The sequence below is a fragment of the Chenopodium quinoa genome, unplaced genomic scaffold (genome assembly GCF_001683475.1).
Source record: "Chenopodium quinoa cultivar QQ74 unplaced genomic scaffold, ASM168347v1, whole genome shotgun sequence".
Lineage (NCBI taxonomy): Eukaryota > Viridiplantae > Streptophyta > Magnoliopsida > Caryophyllales > Amaranthaceae > Chenopodium > Chenopodium quinoa.
The window spans coordinates 1,568,849-1,590,349 of NW_018743946.1; the positions used below are offsets into that span (position 1 = coordinate 1,568,849).

At 37.1% G+C, this 21,501-nt stretch overlaps 1 long non-coding RNA gene across 1 annotated transcript; it reads left to right on the forward strand.

Annotated features, from left to right (window-relative positions):
- The first annotated feature begins 5,218 nt into the window (after positions 1-5,218).
- On the forward strand, positions 5,219-11,200 carry LOC110688973. The gene is made up of 3 exons (XR_002504747.1): positions 5,219-6,135; positions 6,252-6,277; positions 7,551-11,200. It is a non-coding gene; the product is annotated as an uncharacterized LOC110688973 (long non-coding RNA).
- Positions 11,201-21,501: the final 10,301 nt, after the last annotated feature.

Consider the following 21,501-nt stretch of genomic DNA (forward strand, 5'->3'; position numbering starts at 1 on the left):
ACAAATATAAAAATGACGACATGTGATTTATAAAAAATAAAAATCAAATTTTGGGAAATTCTCTTTGGTAAACCTGTAGTTTTTAAAATTCTCAGTAGTAAATTGCAAAGAAGTTATTATCCTTGGTAAACTCCAATTAATTAAAATAAGTTATTGGTAACATTAATGGTGGTTATTAGGCATTTTAAGCTTAATCATGGTTAACTAATGACCTAATGACAAATTTAACCCTAATTTTTCCTTAATGACAAGCCTGACTTTATCTCCAAATCGATTTCCCCCTTCTTATATGTCCCTAATCGATTTCCTTTTTTCATATAAACCTTAATTTTCATGATTTCCCCTAATTTCTATATGCTGACAATGAAGAACAGTCGTTCATCTTCCTCGGTTGAGCCAATCACCATGGATGATCAGATTGCTTGGGTGAAGAATGTGCGCTGCAATTGTGTTCCCCCAAGTGGTTGCGGTGAAGATTTCAGAGACCACGAAGAACCCTAATTACCATCATTAATGTTACCAATGACTAAATTTAATTAATTGGAGTTACCAAGGATAATAACTTTTTTTGCAATTTACCACTAAGAATTTTAAAAATACAGGTTTTCCAAAGAGAATTTCCCTTAAATTTTCAATCAAATAGTACATAAGTAACAATTGCTTTATGTTGAATAATGAAGACCTTGATTTAAATTAATAATCTGCTTTCTTTGTACTGATATACCTATTACATGAAAACACAAACTATATACACCACATGTCCTCATCTCTTTCACCATTTGAATTTACTTTATTATAATTTTTTCATGAGAGAAATTTTATAATTCCTTTTGTCTTAACACTCTATCGTTCCCATTCATCTCCAACATTTTAATCCCTTTAACATTCTTCACCAGTTGTATTATTTATTTCTCTATTCAATTCACATACAAGTTATTTTCTTCCCCTACTTATTAACTTTTATTGAATTGATTGATATTTAATCAATCACTCATGCAAAAAGTACAATATATTTAAAAACATTCATTGATTTTTCAAGGGACAAAAAATTGTTAACAATTTTTCTTTTTTAATTTTCCTATGCATAATCTGTGCATGTCACGAGCAAAAAGGCTAGTTATAACTAATCAAGTGCGTTCATTATTAATAAAGAATGATAATATATAATTACGAAACTTTAAGCATGTATAGTCGTATAGACACATACGAGTTTATACTATAGACCCACACAGATTTATAACAAACCACAAAGAGAACTATCACAAAAAGGGACGCATGGGAACGCCACCTAAACCTTGTGCAGGCACGTCATGTGACTTCCAACGTCAATCTCTTAACGTTTATCCCTACCTACCTTATAAAAAGTATAAGAATTATACCCTTCAAAATATGCATTTACATGTTTACTCTCATTAATTGTACAAATATTTATTTTACCATCACTAACATTAATTTATTTTTTTCCTTTATTAATGTTTAATCGTTCATTGCCCAACTTTTTTATATAACTATTCAGAATAGTGTGCGAACATTCATACCTGTACACCCCTAAAAATGTCTCCCGAAAACAAAACCCGATGATGAATAAGCTTTCACCGCAATTATTGGTTGGGTTAAGTATTCAATATTTGGAGTGCTTAAATCCATATTCATTCCCAATAAATTTCATAAACTAATCCAATTTCTAGCCCATTTCCCCAAACCATAACATATTTTCCACTTTTCGTGTCCACGTCACAAAAAATGAGAGAATCTGATTTTGTGGCCATATAATTTTGATCCAAATGTAATTTGATTAGATAGGCCTTTCAATGAGCTTTCTAACGGTATATCATATTCCCAACTCCGATTTGAAACGAAGAAGATATGAAAAAAAATACTAATTAAACTCGGCCCAAAACCGACATCCTTTCACTAAAACGGTCATATCTTACAATCTACAAATGATTTTGACCTGATTCTAATTGGGTTGGAAAGAAGATTTGATAATCTTTCCAACGATATATTATATACCTTATTCCAAGTTACAGATAAAAAGTTATCATAGTTTTTAAAACGTATAAAAAAACTGGAATAACCTCGCAGTAGCTAAAATGCCGTGTTGCGGCAAAAGCTGATGTGGACGGTGCATATTTCCATGACACTGTAATCTACACCGTGTCACGGTTCATTATTTGTGTATTTTTAAACTTGGACGCAATTTTGGGTAGGTTGTACAACGTGACACGGCGCCACGTGCCGCGCCACGGTGGACTGTGCGAGTCGCGGTGCCCTTTGTCGTGTCACGGTACACATATTGTGACCACGGGATTTTTATGTGTACTCTCCCCGTACAATATTCACAGTTTAGGGTAAAATTACGCATCGCGACACGGTAATCTGTACTGTGTCACGGCACCCATTGTCGTGTCACGGCGCCCTAAATTAAGGTTTTTATTTTTACTAGGGTTCCGTGTAATCCCCGACTCATTTCCTCTATAAATACCCCCTCCTTTCTGCAGTTCGAGGGCACCAAAAATCATTCTCTCCTTCTCTCTACACCAACTATCATTTTCTTCTCTCTTTCTCTCTTGTTTTAGCCTAAACACTAGCCACCCTATTATTTCATAATACTTCCCCTAAGCACTCCAAGGAGTTCACAGTCGACCCGAGGTTTTGTCCTTAAACCAAGGCGTGAAAGATACAATTAACTGAGGGTTTGGACCAAATCAACTCTACTTTTAATTTAATTTAATTTAATTTCAATTTGATTTATATTTTTATTGAAGTTACTAACAATTTATTATTCATGATGTAGCAATTTAAAGGATCACGCAGAATGTGAGTCCCTTAATTTAATTACTTATTTTATATTAATATTTCTAATATTATGATTAGGTTATTATTATTCGATTTGACTAATAATTTATTGTTGTTCCAATATTAATGTTGAATTTTATTGTTATTATTGATCACCATATTGCATGTTTAAAAGGAATATGTAATTGAAAATCACGACTAATAAGATAATTTGGACAACCGATTTAGGTTCCTTTTTAATCTTGTTGTATAATCAAGTGATCACGCATATTTTAGAAGTATATGTTGCATTAATATTCAACCAATTTCAACATAACAATAGTTTGGAGCAAATTGAATATTTTGTTTGTATGCCTTTGAGATCACAGGAATGCTTTTCACTATAAGAATCGAGTAGAGGCTAATACGGGGGAATGTGACTCCATGAATCACTTCGTAACATGATCTCCGATCCTCCTTTTGTGGTTCCGAACCATATGGAGTTATTAATCTCATAGATTATGAATGGGGTGTAACCTTTACGGGTCAATCGTTGTTGCCTTTTGTTGTCCCTTTATCGTGGTTGCCTTTTATGATCCGTGAACGGTTTACAAGTTCCTTAAAAACTTGTTGGCGGCTCCCTACTTTCCTTGTCCCTAATCATTGTCCCTAATCGTATATGTTAATTCTCACTTCCTAAGAGTGCCAAGCATATTCAACATACTAACGTAGGCGCATTTCAAACGACGCCTACAGTACCGCTAAAATATTTGACTATGTATTTTCCCTCATTAATGTGTGAAAAGGCTCCCCGACATAGTTAGATATGGCGCGCGCATCGGGCGCTTTAGCCACCCTAGTATCTTAATTAGTTGCGTATAATCCTCTAACTTAAACTATGTCAATTAACTACAAACGACATAAACAAGTGAAATACTTATAAGCAAATATATTACATTTGTTCCAACAACCTCCAATAATTTGGATTCAAGTTCCGGTGGATCAAGTTTTATTTGGGTTATGTTGAGTTGTTTACCCTTTCATATGCAGGTTGAGTTTAGTTCAATTCAAATTTGATTTGGGTTCAATTTCAGGCTCACGTTGTGTCGAGTTTGGAGCAAGTTTATTTATGTCGGGAAAGCTCAGGTTAGGAAAAGGAAACTATATATATTTTAATAATTAAACTTATACATCATTGAAAATTGACAATTAATGATAATAAATATAGATTTAACAAAATTAAACCTGAATTAACCAGAGATGGGCTAAGAATCTAAATACAAAGATATAACAATTCGACACATTCTCGATTCGTTGTTTTATGCAATTTTTTAAAGTGGATTCGGCGTCGCTTCATAATATTGTGAGAAAGAAATTTCTAGTGATGATTTTGTAACCTAGATCCAAGCAATAATAAATTGTAGCCCTGTACAACTAGAGACCATATCAAACGCAAATAAAGGAGTTCATAAAACCTTGTCTTTCAAAGGAGTTCGAAAATCTTGTCTTTCGAATAGATTGAAAAAATCTTGTCTTTCAAAGGAGATAAACTCTCTCTTTCGAGAAAGACATTATTATAACCTAATAAATAAAATACTTAAAAGAAAAAAAGATTGAGGCTTTTCCATCGACGAAATTTGATGGAAGTCCCTTGAAAATTAATAATGGAGGCTAGAATTTAGAAGAGAGAAGAAAGGGAGAGAAGGCTAGGCCAAGGACGGTTATTGTAATTACTCAAAAAAAATTTAACAAATTAAAAATGATTAATAGAATAAAAAATTAAAATTGTTTAAAATATCTTGAACAAAATTGAAGTATTTGAGAAAATGAAACATGGAATATTTTGTTAAATTAACTTGACATTTAATGTTTCAAATGTGTAAGAGAATCAAACCTTAGTAGGGAAGGGTAAGATTACAATTTATTATAGGAAGATATGCAAAATAGGTTAATAAAAACTTTTTCCCCCCTAAAAACCATATAAGAAAAATAAATTAGAAAAAACCATATAGGGGAAATTTTGCCAATAACTTCCATTTAAATGTTTACTTTTGAGAACAACTACTATTTAATTATTTTTAAAATTTTTTTTTTTTTTAATTTTATTATTTTTTTAAAAAAAAAAAGCTACCACAAAAACACAAAAACTTTGAGTAGCACTACTTCAGCCAAAATCTCCGGTTATACGAGCTTACTTTATAAGATTTCAATCAATTGCGGTAGAGAAAACAAGGGAACTCGATAGTCGAACACTATTATATGTAAATTTTCTTTAATTTTGTATTGTAATCATATTAATTTCTCAATTGAACATTAAAATTAGAGTTCATAGGCAAAAAATTAAATTTATGGTTTCGCAAAATTGAGGAATTTGGGACGATCGACGAGTATTACCTAATTTACAGTTAATGTAGACCTATATTGTCACTTAATTTGAGTTTTTGGAAGAAATTTTCATAAAATACGCCCAATACAGAGATTCTTGTCAGAAAAACAAAATGTGGTAGTGCTACTCAATTTTTATTTTTTTTGGTGTTTTTTCAAAAAAAAAAAAAAAAACAAAATTAATTGTATTTTTTTCAAAAGTGTTCTTTTAAATAGAAGTTATAACAAAATTACCTCATACAGGAGACGGACGAATAACTACACCACTTGTTAAAAATCGAAGGGAAGAATATTTTTTTTGATCTGAATCCATGAAGCTTGTATTCTTTGTGCCCTGTATAAACTTACAATATAAACTTACAATATATTGTATTCTTTGTGCTAGGGGTGTTCAAATTCGGGTACCCGGGTTTTTGGGTACCCGAAAATACGGGAACCCGGAGTTTTGGGTAATTGTTAATTCGTCCCATGTCCCGACCCGAATATGTTGGGTACTTGAATTATTCGGTTCGGGACATAGGGTACCCTGTTTTGTTTGATTTTTTTTTTTTGTTTTTTTTTTTTTTAATAAATAACATGATACTACACTACTACAAAACCCGCATATTTTAGACACTTTTGCCTTGACGCCTTGGCTGTGGTGTCAGTGTACAATTTTTAGTTTTGCTTTTTCTCGACACTTTTACGTGTCAAAGGTTTGTCTCGATACATAAAAGCGTCAAGAAAATCACGTGTCATACACGTGACTCCCTGTTGCCCGCAATTTTAAAATTTAATGAAAAAAAGCGGGTTGTATTATAAAGAAATACTCCCAATTAAACCGCCCACTATTGAATCATTCATAAACTAGTTTGCTCTCTACTGAATAAGCGGCTCAGTGCTACAACATACGGATCGGAGTAAATTATGGGTTTTCTTGCTAAACTTCAACGAATTTGGGGGGATTTTGCTCTTCACTTTCAGAAATTTCAGGTAATTGATTCACAATTTGCTTTACAATTTTTGGTACCCTAATATCTCACAATTCTTTAAATTTTGTTAAATTTGGGAATTATTCTTTGCATGTCTTTGATTTTGAATTGGAGTAGAACAAGAATCGATCTCTTATTGCAAGGTAATTTTATTCCCTTAATTAGATGATTTAATTTCTTATGTTGTGGCTTTTTTCGTGAATTTTGTTTACAATTTTGATGTTTCCCTTTTTTTTTTTAAAAAAAAAAAAAGTAGTTTTTTTTTATGGGTTTTAGGTATTTTGATTTTTACCACCTTTAAATAACCAAATAATTGAATTTACCACCTCCAAAAAAAAAAGATTTACTTTACCACCACCAAAATTTCCAAAAAATCGATTTTACCACCAACTACCAGATTCCGTCCATGAATCCGTTAGTAGGGCCCACATTTTTGACGTTTCTTCTTCATCTTCCCCGACCTTCCATGTCAACCAACCAGCAACGAAATCAACTACCTCGGTTGGTCGGAATTTCGTGTGGGTTTCGCGTCTGGGTGGTGGTGGTTTCGAGTCGCGATGGTTTCGCGTTTGGCTGGCGTGGTTTCTGGTGGGTGGTGGTGGTTTTGAGTCGGGGTGGTTTCGCGTCTGGGTGGCGGTTGTTTCTGGTCGTGAAACGCTAAACATCGCCCGCCGCCACGGTGGCGGCGCCTGGCCAAGACGCCACCGCCACGGTGGCGGCGCCTGGGCAAGACGCCGTAGCCACGGTGGCGGCGTCCACTGAAGACGCCGCCACCGTGGCTACGGCGTCTTGCCCAGGCGCCGCCACCGTAGCGGTGGCGTCCTGGCCAGGCGCCAGTAGCCTTTTTTTTTTTTTTCAAATTTTTTTTAATTTTTTTTTTTCAAATTTTTTATTTTTTATTTTGTTTTTTTTTATTTATTTTTTTAAAACTTAACCAATAATATGGCGACACGTGTGCAAGGTAGGCCCCACTAACGGATTTTTGGACGGAATCCGTTAGTTGGAGGTGATTGGTGGTAAAACTGATGTTTAATTTTTTTATGAGGTGGTAAAGTAAATCTTTTTTTTTTGGAGGTGGTAAATTCAATTATTTGGTTATTTGAAGGTGGTAAAAATCAAAATACCCTTTATTTTATGAATTTTATGGCGTTCTTAGGGTTTTAGTTTCGAATTTTTTTTTGTGTTTTTGTTATGAATTTTATAGGCTTTGAATTTTCTGGCTTTGTTGTGAATGGAACTTTCTTGTTTTAATGAAGATAGTCTTGAATTGTTTGGATATAATACCCTTTATAAACACATTATCCACACAATTTTTTTAATGTAGAGCTGCTGTTCAGATTTAGAGTGTGAGTGATTTTCACGCTTTGGTTGCTCAGGCCCCAAACTCTGATTTTTCATCCTATTTTATTTGGTTAGCTTCGAAAGTTTCTAGTAAAGAGCTTCTGACGATGGCCGCGTTGATGTGGGCTGCGAGGTGGTGTCGTAACAGGGTTATTTTTTATAATGAAACCCCCTTACCTGTTCTTGTTGCTGTTGGTCCGATGAATAATGTCTTGGAGTATGGGGATTATGCGTGCAAGGTGTTTAAGCCACCTATTATTTCCTATGATCCTGCTGTTGTGCGTTCGTGGAAGTGTCCTAATGTTGGGCTCATCAAAGTGAACTGCGATAATCCCATGTTTCATACAATTTTTTGAACTGATTATTTCTTTTAACTTAATTTTGTTATTTTATTTAGATGCCAAGGGTAGCACTACATTAGTAAGTGGTATTATTCTGCCAATTGACGTGTGGAGTAATAACGACGTATAGTAATATGTTGAATTTAATGATTTATGCCAGCCAATTAGGAAAGGTGGACACATTTTGGTTAAATTCATTAGTATGATTGCGAAGATGGAGTCACATTTTCCTATTGGGGGAAAAGATTGGCATGCAATCGACAAGCATTTCAAAGGGAAGATAATTACAGACATAAGAGTAAGTATATTCGACATCCCCTTTCATTAGCACCATTTCTACTCATGACTCTCATAGGACCACATAAATCAATATGTATTAATTACAGTGGTTAAGAAGTGCTAATGTGTGACTTTGGCTTGAAAGATGATCTAACATGCTTTTCTTTTGCACATTCTAAACAAATTTTGTCAATCTCATAACTGATATTAGGCAAACCTTCAACCAGATTTTAAGATTTCAATTTGTTGTCCAAATCTTTTATGCATAGCCACTGATCTTTCTCTTAAATAGCATTAAGACAAATAGATTTGTTCATATGAATATCATCCAACTAAGGGAAATAAATGTCATTCTTTCTGGTTCCCAGACAAACAACCGTTCCAGTCTTATTTTCAAATATTTGACAAAGGTTGGTTGAAATTCAACTCTATTACCTTGTCACATAGTTGAGATATACTCTAGAGATTATGTTGCAAGCCTACAACGTAATAAACATCATCAATACTTTGAGAGAGTGACTTACCAACCTTACCTATACCAAAAACTGTTCCCTTGTTGTTGTCTCTGAAAGTCATACTCCCTCCATCAAAGGCAGTGAGTGAGAGGAATTGTCATTTATCACTTGACATGTGTCTTAAGCATCCACTTTCAAAATACCAAAAGGTACTGTTACTTTAGAGGAATACTACAAGAGTGGGGGTGAATTTTAGTTTGGGAGAATTTATCTAACTTTTCGCGGAACTGATAAAACTAAGCTAAAGGAACTTTAAAGAAACACAGAGAGATTTTACGTGGAAAATCTCTTGGCCCTAACAAAAGGAAAAACCACGACCACAAGGGATTTTAGGAAAGATTCTTCACTATAATAGGGAAAACAACCTATTACAAGCTAAAGGATCTAACTTCAAGTTCCTCTACGTACTTCAAGTTCCCAGCAGCAAGTCCCATTACTTGCCACTCTTCTCTTCTCTCTTCTAGTTTCTCTCTTTCTTTACAGACTTCTCTTTGAGTTCACTCAGACTCCCAATTCCCCAATTACAACTCAAATGAATAATACTTTAGTGAAAGAAATTAAAAAAGTTAACTCTTAAGTAGAATGCGACTCTTGACTCTTTTAGAAAACAAGAAAGATAGAAAGATATGATTGAGCAAGGTGAAGTTTTCCAGAGAACAACTTCGATATATATAGAAAAACATTACTTGATTAAAACGCCACAATTTCCACTACTCACACCACTATTGCTGCATCTTAACGCCACTACTTTCCACCACTACCAAAGCATCAAACATGTCCTAAAAACCAGGGTGCGTTGAACCTCTTAGAAGCAGTTTCTTGTGTTGGTCGTGAAGACTAAATCAACAGGTATTGGCGTAAGTTTAGGAAGTTGGTTTTTCTAACCTTTTCAAAGATATTTTTCCTGAAAAAGATATTAACTAAAGATAAGAACAGAAAAGATATTTTTGAAAACAATATTTCCTTTATTTTAGCAATCAAAGAAATTCTATCTAATTGACAAATTCAAATCACATACTACTCATCATCAACTCTTAATTAATCTCACTTTCATAAATCCTAAAACATGAAAAATATTTTAGACTTTAATTTCTCTAAGAAGTCTCTGCTCTGAGTCTTCTTTCCTTAGCTTCTGCTCTGAAGCTTCAGTTCCTACGCAGGAACTCTGCAACATGTCTTTTAATCTTTTAGCCCGTTCCTTTGCCTTGAATTAATCCTGCAACTTTATTATAAACAAACTACAAAACTGATTAAGGCATTAGTCCTTTTATTTGTCTTGTGTTATCATCAAAACATCAAGGGCAACAATATTCCCCCTTTTTTATGATGACAAACTAGGCAAAAACATTAGAGCAAAAATAAAATTAAAAGACAAGTAAACTATTGTAAAGCAAAATAAATGATAAAAGAAATAAGAAAAGTTTTAATACCTGACTGAGAATCAGAGAGTCACAAAACTTTGAAGTAGAGATGGATGATAAGTGTGTAGGTAGTTTTCCTGTACTTTCCCCCTTTTGGCATTTTCAAAAACACAATGTATATAGCAAATTATCTCAAGCACAACACCATAACATGGTTTAAATGATAAGGCAGAGAGCATAGAAACAGTCCAAGCAGAAAATATGCACAAAAGAGTAATAAAACATCCATCCAAAACCAATGTTAAAACATCGGCCAAAATGCAGCAAATTCACAAGTTCACAAAAAAAAAAAAAGTAATCCATGTTTTAGTTACAGACTCAAAAGCAAAATAGAATTGTTCAAGATCAGCAAAATAAAAACAAAGTCATCATCATCACAAGCTGAAGGGACAGGAAACTAGTTCAGACTACTTCTGTAGTAAGATCATCAAGCTTTGCTGCAATCTTCTCCACCACCTACTTGATTGCTGCATCTCTTGCTTGAGAAACCTCGAGAAGAAAAGCCTTTGCATCACTTGCACAACTTGAACTAGCTCTTTCCAAAGAATCCAACCTGTCTGAATTACTCTTAAGGTGCGAGATGACCTGCTTAAGCATTTTCTTCAATTCCTAAAGCTCAATTGTAACATCTTCATTGAGCATGGCTAGGGAACTGATTTATTCGAACTCTGTTCCTTTAGGAGTAGTTTTAGGAGGAGATCCTAGTGGTGTAGGAACTACAGTCTCCTTCCCTATGTCCTGTTCCCCTAAGTCAATGTGAACATGTTCTATTTCTTTGTGGGCACTCTTTTTAGACAGCCTTAGACTTTTCCTCTTTTTCCCTCCTGTCTCCTGGGTTCCTACTTCCTGCACTTCTACTTCAACAGACTTCTCCCTCTCTCTCTTGTTTTCCTTTTTATCACCCTCTTTCTGTTTGCCTTCTTCAACATCTTCCCCCTCAATTTGAGCCTCCTTTTTAACTTCTATTTCAGAGGGTATCTCCTCCAAACATCCATAAACCACATGCAAGCCTCGATTTTCAAGGAAAGAGCGATGGACAAATTCATTTGTTTTGAGAGGCAGTGGTTCAAATTTTGAAAGATCAACACCAAAGCTTTCAATGACAGTGGTGAGAAGGTTACCATATTGTAGGGAATATTTCAAGCATTATCCCAAACTTGAACCCCACTGTGATCATACACTAAAGTACGGTGGCGTCCAAAGGGAAAGAAAATAGAGCAAAAGAGTCGCCAACAAGTTTTAGGAACTTGTAAACTGTTCACGAGGTGAAGGTTACACCCCTTAACGATCCAGGAGATCGTTAACTCCAATAGGTCTGGAACCATGAATGGTAGTTCGGGGATGAAGGTACAAATCCAACCTAAAAGAGATTGAACCTGCCCTAATAATAGGCCTCTACTTTATTCTGATTGTATTCATGTGCGTTTTTTGACTAACATGAAATCAATAGGATTACCCCTAAACCTGTTTATCTATGTTGGTTGAATATTAATGCACAAACAAAACTATTATTGGCGATCACTTGAGTTATAATCAAATTAACCTTAAACAAGATTATTAATTATCCTATTAAGCGTGATTACAAGTACCAATTCCCTTTAAACATGCATAAAAGGTGTGATCAAGCAATAACAATAAATATCAAGCAACATAATAATTAACTATTATAATCATAATAATATTTAAAATAATCATAATTATAATAATAATCATAATTAAAATAATCATGTTAAAGCATAATATTAATAGCAAGATCCTAGGCATGATACTAACAAGATTAATAACAAACCCTAGCATGTCACTAAACATATAAAAATCAAAACTTTAGCTCTAACATGATATTAGGAAAAGAAACATATGAAGCATCACATGAATCATAATAACAACCTAGGCATGATTTATGTATCATAATATCAATAAATCAATTAAAGCACTTACTTGGATGCCTCGTATCTCTTTCTAATAACAAAATACACGCGTTAGTAACTTCAACGAAAATAATAAATCAAACAATTAAATTAAATAATTGAAATAGAGATTTGGGACCAAACCCTCAGAAATATCAAACCTTTCACGTCTTGGGCGAAGGCAACTTCGAATTATGCTAGGTGTTTCTAGGTCTTGTGGATGCATAATTTTGTGTAAATATGGGTTTAGAAAAGAGAGAGAAAGAAAGCTTTAGCTTCGAGAGAGAAGAGAATTAGAGAATAGGTGATTAGAGATGATTGTAGATGATTGAAAACGGAGTTTTTAGGAGGCTATGTATAGAGAAAATCGGCCAAAAAGATAGAAAAACGAATCAGAGTTTTGACGTGAAAAAAACAAAATTAGCGCCAGACGCTGACATTAGCGCCAGACACTGACATTAGCGTCAGACACTAATGCTAGCGCCAGGCGCTAATGTCTGGCTTTAAGCGCTAATCAATCTTTTACGCGTTTTCTAAAATTCAGATAAAATTTAACCGTACAGGAGGATAAAATCGTATTAGGCCATCCCCTAGATCATTGGGCCGCACATAAGGCTCAAACCGGGCCTAGTTTAGTAATTTGGCCATAACATCCTTAAAATTCATCAAAATTGGGCTTATAATATATCATTGGAAAGCTCTTTTCAAGCCCCATCCAACTATCTATTATTGGACCCATATCATGGACCAACCAAACTGGATTGGATGTTTTCTTAAAATAGGTTTTCAAAAACAGAGAGAAGAGGAAAGAAATGTCGGTGCTTTGCGATGAGCCAATGCTTAGGCGCTTTAAGCTAAGTGAGACGATCATTCATCAGGTCGATCACTTTATGTGCGGTTGTAATCAAGACAATTACTAAAATCTTGTCAAATTACTTAGAGGGGCTAACTGGCGTACCAAGGAACCCAAAATATATTGCAAGAGGTTGGAACAGCTCCACTGAGTGGCTGAACAGTCTATCGCAGCTGAAATATTGCTAGCGCCGCATATTTGGCTGTAGCGCCAGCCGCTGGCAATAGCGCCAGGCGCTAAGCCTTATCGACTTGCGCTAAGGTATGTCGCTTGGCGCTAGAGTTGGGTTTTCTATAAATACCCTTCTCTTCTTCATTTCCGCTGCTGCTGCTCGTATTTTCACTCGAGAATCACTCAGAACTTCAATTCACTCGTTCTTGCTCGTTTCTTAACCTAATTCACTCAAATTTGTTGCAAATCAAAGCTTATTCCATCCATTTTCCCGATCTATGTAAGTTTTCTCCAAACTCACGTCGGTTTTAATGAATTTTGCACAAGTTTGTTCACGAATTTCTTGAAAATTCAAAACTTAAATTGCTTAATTCTCTTTGTTTATCGAATTTTATGCCATGAAATTGCTTGATTATGTTTATATATTTCTTTGGGAGTAATTTGAGACTTGTTTGACTTAATTTGGTGAAGAAATGAACAAATCACCATTGTTGGATCTCTCAAGGTCGGAAGACAATGTGGCTTGTTCTTGACGTTTTTGCTAGAAATTCTTGTCCAATTTTTCAGAATAATTACTATAGTATTGCAAGAAATTTTTTGAATGCTTGAAAAATGTCGTATATGTTCAATTTGAATTTGTGCTCTGTTTTAGTACTACGTACTCTGGTTTTTTTTTTTTTTTTTTTTTTTGTTTTTGCGAACATAGTATCATGCGGCTAGGCGAACCTTAGATACTATAGAGCCTTAATTTATGATAATTCTGCACAATGTAGCATGACTAGAAAGCAAGGTTCGGGTTCATGGTCCCGAGACGTTCGACGGGAGCACGAGCCCGTAGAGGACGACGCCGATCCGTCTACTTCTCTCGACCGACTCCCTGAGTGGGATGAGAGGGCTCTGTACTTCTCTCCTGTCCACTACATTTCTGAGAGGGTGCGACGGAGAATCACAGTTGGTAGGACGCGCTGTCATAGTTCAGGTTGTGATACCTTGGGCGACCTATACAAGTTGTACATTGGCAATGACGGAGAGGCGAGACTTCTCTGGGAGTCTTGCGGACTGACTGCACTTTTCGAGACCTCAGAGCTATGATTGCCTCTAGCGGGGGTCACCATGTGGTTCGTGCTCTGGTGGAGTTCTTTTGGGACACCACCAACACTTTCCACTTTCCTTGGGGTGAGATGATGGTCACCCCGGCCGACTTCAGTCTCATTACAGGACCGGAGTTTAGCTCTGTTGCGCTGTCGTTTGACAACGAGATCAACGTATTTTCCCCTGAGGTCGAGGAGCTCTTGGGTCCGATTGCTGTTCAGGCTCGTGCTGAGGTAGAGTCGACTCAGTTCAGCGCGAAGGGGATTCGCCGTTCGACACTAGCAGCAGCTTTTGATGATGATGCAACCACCCGAGAGCAGCGGGTGCGCATCTTTGTACTTATCTTGCTGTCATGTACGTTCACCCATGACAAAGGTAGTACAGTGCTGCTTTACTTCCTGCCTGCAGTTCGTGATCTACACTTGATCGGGACTTATGATTGGGCCAGCTTGGCCTATGGTGACTTCATTCGAGCGTTACCGGACTCGTGTCGAAACCGGTCCTTCACAGGGAACGTCGCTCTATCAGGCTTTTCGAGGGTCGTAGAGGTATACTTAATCTCCCATAAAGTTTAACTCTAAGTTTTAGTTAGCACTTGCTGATATTTTTTGCCTTTTGTAGATCTGGTTCTACGAGTACTTTCCCTCAGTTGCGCTGGCAAGACCGTCGCCGCGCAGGTTTCCAGTGATTGCTTCCTGGGGAAGCCGCCGTGTTGGGATGTCCACTGCTTATGTCCGAGATTGGATCATCTCAGTATGGTTCTTTACGTATTTGAACACTTTGTAATACCTTCGATAGATTCTTATCTGATAGGCGTTCTTTATAGTAGCCTGACGTGTTGTACCGGCCATGGGTCGACTTGGTTATCCCTGGGTTATCCGCGCAGTATACTGCTGAGCGTCGCTACTTCTTGGGGACATATGGAGCGATTGCGTATCTTGGAGAGAGGGTTGCTATTCAGCATTCCTCGGACACTTTTGTCGTTTCCACTCCTCCACCGCGTCATATGTTCAATGGTGCGAGGTTGGTGACCATGTCAGAGGGAGCAGGTACCCCTTTGGCAATATTACACGATCCCTGGGCGGTGCTATGAGGAGGAGCTACTGCCGTTGTTAGCTCCAGTCCTTGTACTGGTTGAGGAGGTGGCGGTATGATTTTCAGCTTTTACCTTTCGTTAAGTAGCCCCAAAGTAATGCTTTACTGACTTTGATTTTCTCTTGTCAAGCTGGACCTACTGAGTTCGTACCGCCTCGTATGTCCATCCACTATCAGGTGACATACGGGCCGATTGAGGAGATGATTCCTCCGGCTCCCGAGGTTGAGCGCTTCGTGGAGCGGTCGATCCCTCGTCACCAGACTCGGGTAAGCTTACTTATTTGCAACCTTTGTCCATATATGTTATGCATCATTACTAACTTTACTTCTTTGACAGTTCTCACGCGAGGTGGTCACGGCGATGGCACGGTGCATAGATGCTTTCCGGAGCCAGCTTGTTCGTATGAGGAATGTGGCTACATGTCGTTGCGACGACGCCGTTCAGAAGGTAGTTTCCCTTCTTTATTTGCCTTACTGCTTCTATTTTGCTTGTTTCTGATTTTAATTTCTTTTGCAGGGTCAGACCATTCCTTATCGTACCCGTGCGAGACCCGAGGTGCGGAGAGAGCCGGCGAGGTCTAACTCGAGACGTCCCCGTACTGGTTCTGGCGTTCGGGGTGGTCGTTCTGAGGCTGCCCGCACCGAGGCGGTAGAGGGCTCAGGCTCTTCATCTGAGAGTGCACATGCTGCGCCGGTAGGCTAGGGAGAGGCTACCTCAGCCTCAGGTTGATCTTGGGTGGATGGGTCCTGTGCTAAGTTTTCCACCTCCCGAGGAGACCGGAGCTGGAGCTAGAGTTAGTGGAGAGGTTACTCCTCGTACGGCGCAGTTCTATGAGATGATGGGTGTACGTCCCCCGGCGCCGTAGTTTGTTCCTGTGCTTTTTTTTTATTTTGACTTTGTATAGAACTTTGCTTTTATTTAGACTCATTATGTAGACATGCTTGTATATACATACTACTTATGAGTTTATTCAGTATTTATTTATTATTTATCATTTTTAATTTTTATGTGCAAGTTTGTGTGTGCAAAGAATTGCAAAAATTAATTTTGCGCAAAAATTCCGTCATTTTTATTATTGATGGAGGGTACCGAATTTCTCCCCAAAAAAAAAATGAAAAAAAATAAAAGTAAAAAAATATTGGATTTATAAAAAACTTAGAAGTTAAGTCTAAATAAAATCTGAAAAATAATATAATTAATATAATAGTTATATTAATTAAGAAGAAGAAATAAATAAAATTTAGAAAAAAGGTATAAAAAAGAATAAAAGACCATAAAGTCATTGGCCAGACTTGAATCAGGCCAAAAAACGCGGTTTTTGGAAAGCTCGTATAATAAGACACGTTAGCGCCACCTGGCGCTACACGTTTTGGTTTAGTGCCTGGCGCTACGCTTAGCGTTTGGCGCCAAGCTTTGGCGTCATGCGCCAATGTTTGGCGTCTGGCGCTGATGAGCGCTGACTCTGAATCCTATCAGGATTAAAACTGCGCCGATTTTGTATATAAATAGCCCCCTACCCAGCCGATTTTCTACATAATTTCAGTAGATTAAAAAAGAATCTTAGCTTTTGAATAAATAATAATCATGTCTCTAGTCTCTAAAAGTTTTACCAACTTCATTCATGAATGGTGTCGGTCTCTTACTGCCAGGGAGAGAAAAGAGTTAGATGTTTTTCATATGGGGGTATTTATGGTGTCAAAGGGGTAGATCTTGATGTAAACTTTATTCATACTTCTCTAGAATATTGGGATGTGGATACTCATTGTTTTAAACTAGGGTATGATGAAATTAGCCCTTTGTCGGAAGAATTCGGTGCTATCTTAGGCTTCCCTGCATTAGATCTTGTAGTAATCCCTAAAATAAACGAATATTATTATAAGGATTTCAAGCGCTTCTTTAATTTAAAAGACAAAAGATCTAACCAAAATAGTAGATGGTAGCATAGTTAATTTGAAAGAATTTGCTCGCCATTATTTTGATAGACCATATTCTGAGTATTTTCATATTTATAGAAGAAGGGCTTTTCTTTTTTGGAGCAAATTGAATCTGGGAGAAATCCGATGCCATTAATAGTTGGAGAGACTATGCTTATTCTTGATGAATTAAAGAAGAATCCGAAAGCGCCTTTTTGGGGCTCTCCAATTTTATTACAGGTAGAAAAATAGTACTTTTAATTACAGAAATCAAAAATATATTTTTGTATAGTAATAATAATTTATTTACATTGAATTTTATTACAGATGTGGCTAATGGAAAGACTAGAATTAATTAGCCCTCCAGACAATATTGAGAAGTACACTCCAAACTGCTTTGTGAGAAGGAAGAAACGCTTCTCTAAGATGGGGCGCCATGAATGGAAGAAGGTCTTCGGGTCTTGCAATTTTGCCATCAAGTGGGTTATCCCTTGGTGGAAAATAGGAAAGATGGTTGGTGTTAACAAGCAACCTTTCTGTTGTCTTCCAAGCTTGTTCCGAATGACTTTTTATTACCTCTGCAGGGAAAAAAGACAGTACGGCCTACTTCAAACAATTCCTTCCGGGGATCTTCGCCGTCCTTATGAGTTCCCTGTCTCTCAAGAAGTAGACAAATTTGATACTTATTGGAGCGCTAGACCTTTATGGGAAGTGATTACCCAAAAGGTTCCTCCTTCCTTTCCCAATGATGTGAAAAGGTGGCTTATGAAGAAACATTCAAAGGACATGAAGAAAAATCAGAGTAAAACTGATGTGAATAGTCGTCTAGGTGATAAAGTGATTCCTGTTAAGGAACGCTTGGGTGAAAGAGTTGAGTTCAAAACACCTACAATGCCTAAGAAGAAAAGCTCTGCGAAGGATAAAGGAAAAAGGAAAGCTGACACTACAGAGAAGAAGGCTTGGGTAGAAAAGAAACATGGAGTCCTAGCTAAAGGAGAAACTATTTACTCCAAAATTGAATGTAGGTCCTCTAAAGGATGCCTACTAGCTAAGGTTATGGATGAGGAAGAAGACGCATATAAGAATTGGAAGAGGGCAAAGAAAGAGAAAAAAGATTAAAATCATTGCTTAACTTTCAATTATTATACTTAGTTTTAAATTCAAAGTTAATTTATTTAGGCTTTATTTAAATTCCATCAATAATGTAATTTATTTTATTAATGAGATTCCAGCTTTTTAATTAAATTATCTCCTTTAAATTTAATTTATTAAAGCAATGAAAACCGAAAAATTTAATTTTCCAGAAATTTTTTCGAGTACGAAAGTCGAAAATTTTCCGAAAAACACCAAAATATTCCCAGATACTGTACAGAAAATTTGCTCTACAATTTTACGACTGGCGCCAGCTGCGGCAGTCTAGCGTCAGGAAACAGGGGTTGTCGTCTGGCGCCAGAACTTTTTCTGTGACGCCGATGTTTCGTCGATCTTCTGTTCAATTTTTCATTAAGTCTGGGATGCGAGGTTTGAAAAAAATAAAGTGGTCGCACCCGTAAAGGGTTGCCTACGTATCCTTTCTTAAGGAATCAGGCCAAACGTAGCTCTCTTGAGTGTCGTACTCAAGTGATTATGGGTAGTACTTTTTAAGTTGGTCAAGATTTGTCATATTCGAGAACTCATTGCCATCCATAATAGTTAATTTTGCAGCACCTCCTGACAGGATTGTTTTGACAATATAGGGTCCAGACCAATTAGGTCTTAATTTTCCCCTTGGATCTAAAACATTTTTCCTTAATGCTTTTTACACCAAATCTCCTACTTTGATGTTTCTTGTCTTGACCTTCTTATTAAAATTCCTAGCCATACGAGTTTGATAACATTGAGTATGATGTAGAGCTTCTAGTCGTTGTTCATCAAGTAGCTCCTCATATCTCACCCTAGTCCATTCAACTTCATCAAGTTTTCTTTCTAATGTGATGCGTATAGATGGAATCTCTAGCTCTACTGGTTGTACGGCATCCATTCCATAAACTAAGGAAAATGGCGTATTTCCTGTTGACGTGCGATAACCCCACAATGCGAAGTGGAGTTTGTCAGGCCAATCCTTGTAATTTTCCGTCATTTTCTCGATAATAGTGTTTAAATTTTTATTAGTTGCTTCGACTGCTCCATTTGCCTGAGGTCTATAAGGATAAGAATGATGATGTTGAATACCATACTTTTTGTAGCAAATCTTCACACTCGGCTTGAAAGTGAATTCCATTGTCACTTATTATTTCATGTGGGACACCATATTGACAATTAATATTTCTTTCGATAAAGAGTGCTACATGTTTTGCAGTGAGTTTAGCGTATGATTGTGCTTCAACCCACTTTGTGAAGTAATCAATTGCCACTAAAATGTATTCGTGACCTCCTGTTCTTGGGGGAGTGATTTTGCCAATGATGTCAATTCCCCATGTAGAGAATTTCCATGACGAAGGTGTAGAGTAGAGATGGAGGAACATGTTGTAAATTTGCATAGATTTGGAACTTAGGGCATCTTTTTACGTATTGATGGCAATCCCTATTCATTGTAGTCCAATAGTATCCGTCTCGCATTGTCTTTTGGACTAGCATTTTGCCATTTACGTGAGTTCCACAAATTCCTTCATGGACTATCTTCATTGCTCTTTGGGCATCCTTTTTTCCTACACATAAGAGAGTTCGACCTTTAGGTACCCTTCTGTGTAACTCTTTGTCTATGAGTACGTATTGGGAAGCCAAGAGTCTTAATGCTCGTTTTGCTCTTTTGTCAGCATGGGGAGGGTATTCTCCTTTGGTGACATAGTTGAGTATATCCATATACCACGGTTCGTCTTCTTCTTCTTCTTCTTCGTCTTGGATCACTTCATCATTTTCTATAGCTTGGATGTAGGCCGGTTTATGCCTTTTTCTATAGTTAGAGGCATTTTCTCGATTTTTGTAGGAATCCTAACCATTGAGGCTAATCTTGCCAAGGCATCAGCAAATTGATTTTCTTCTCTAGGTAGATATGTGTATTCTACCTTCTCTAACTTATTAGTGAGCGTTTCCAAATAAGTTTGGTAAGGGGCTAGGCTTTCACTCCTTACTTTCCATCTTTTAGAGATTTGATTAATGGTCAATGAAGAGTCTCCGAATATTCGTAGTTTTTTCACTCCCAATGCTAGAGCTGTTTCGAGGCCTACCACGCATGCTTCATATTCGGCGGCGTTGTTGGTAACGTTGAAATCAAGCTTTATGGAGATTGGAACATGCTCTTCTTTGGGTGATACTAGTAATACTCCAACGCCACATCGCTTTTGGTTTGAGGGTCCATCGAAGTACAAGGTCCAAGTATCGTCCTCACTAACCATCAAGTCTTCGTCTGGGAATTCATTGTCGTGTATTGGCGTCGAATCCTCTATTGGAAAGTCTGCAAGAAAATCTGAAACCACAGATCCTTTGATAGCTTTTTGTGGCATGAACCTTACATCGAACTGGGCTAAGTTGACTATCCATCTTGATATGCGCCCATTGAGTGTAGACTTCTCGAATAAATTCTTGAGTGGATCTAATCGGGAAACTACAAAGACTGTATGCACGATCATGTAATGTCTTAACTTGGTTGTGGCCCACACCAATGCGAGGCACAATTTCTCAAGTGGTGTATAGCGTGCTTCATACTTGAGCATCTTTTTGCTTAGATAGTAGATCGCATTTTCTTTGTCTTCTACTTCTTGCGCTAACATGGCTCCCATTGTCTCTTTGGTGACTGTTAAGTACAACCTAAGAGGTATTCCCGGAAGTGCTGGTGCTAATACGGGAGGATTTGCGAGATAGGCTTTGATCTCTTCAAAGGCTTTTTGACACTTGTCATCCTATATCACTGGTACATTCTTTTTAAGCTTTTTGAAGATTGGTTCACATATTGTTGTTAATTTTGATATGAACCTGTTTATGTATTGCAACCGGCCAATAAATCCTCGAATTTGCTTCTCGGTTTTGGGCGGTGGCATTGACATGATTTCCTTGATCTTGGTTGGGTCTATCTCTATTCCTCTAGAGCTTATGACATAACCCAAAAGTTTTCCTGAGGTGACTCCAAAAGCACACTTAGATGGATTCAGCCTCATGTTGTATTTTCTCAGCCTTTCAAACAATTTTCTCAAGGCTATTTGATGGCATGGGCGATCTTTTGATTTCACAATCATATCGTCCACATATACTTCGACTTCTTTATGCATCATGTCATGGAGCAAGGCATTCGCTGCTCGTTGGTAAGTAGCACCCGCGTTTTTCAACCCGAATGGCATTACCGTGTAGCAGTAAATACCCCATGGTGTTATGAAGGTTGTTTTCTCCATGTCTTCTTCTGCCATGAGAATCTTATTATAGCCCGCATATCCATCCATGAACGAGAGAAGTGCATGATTTGCTA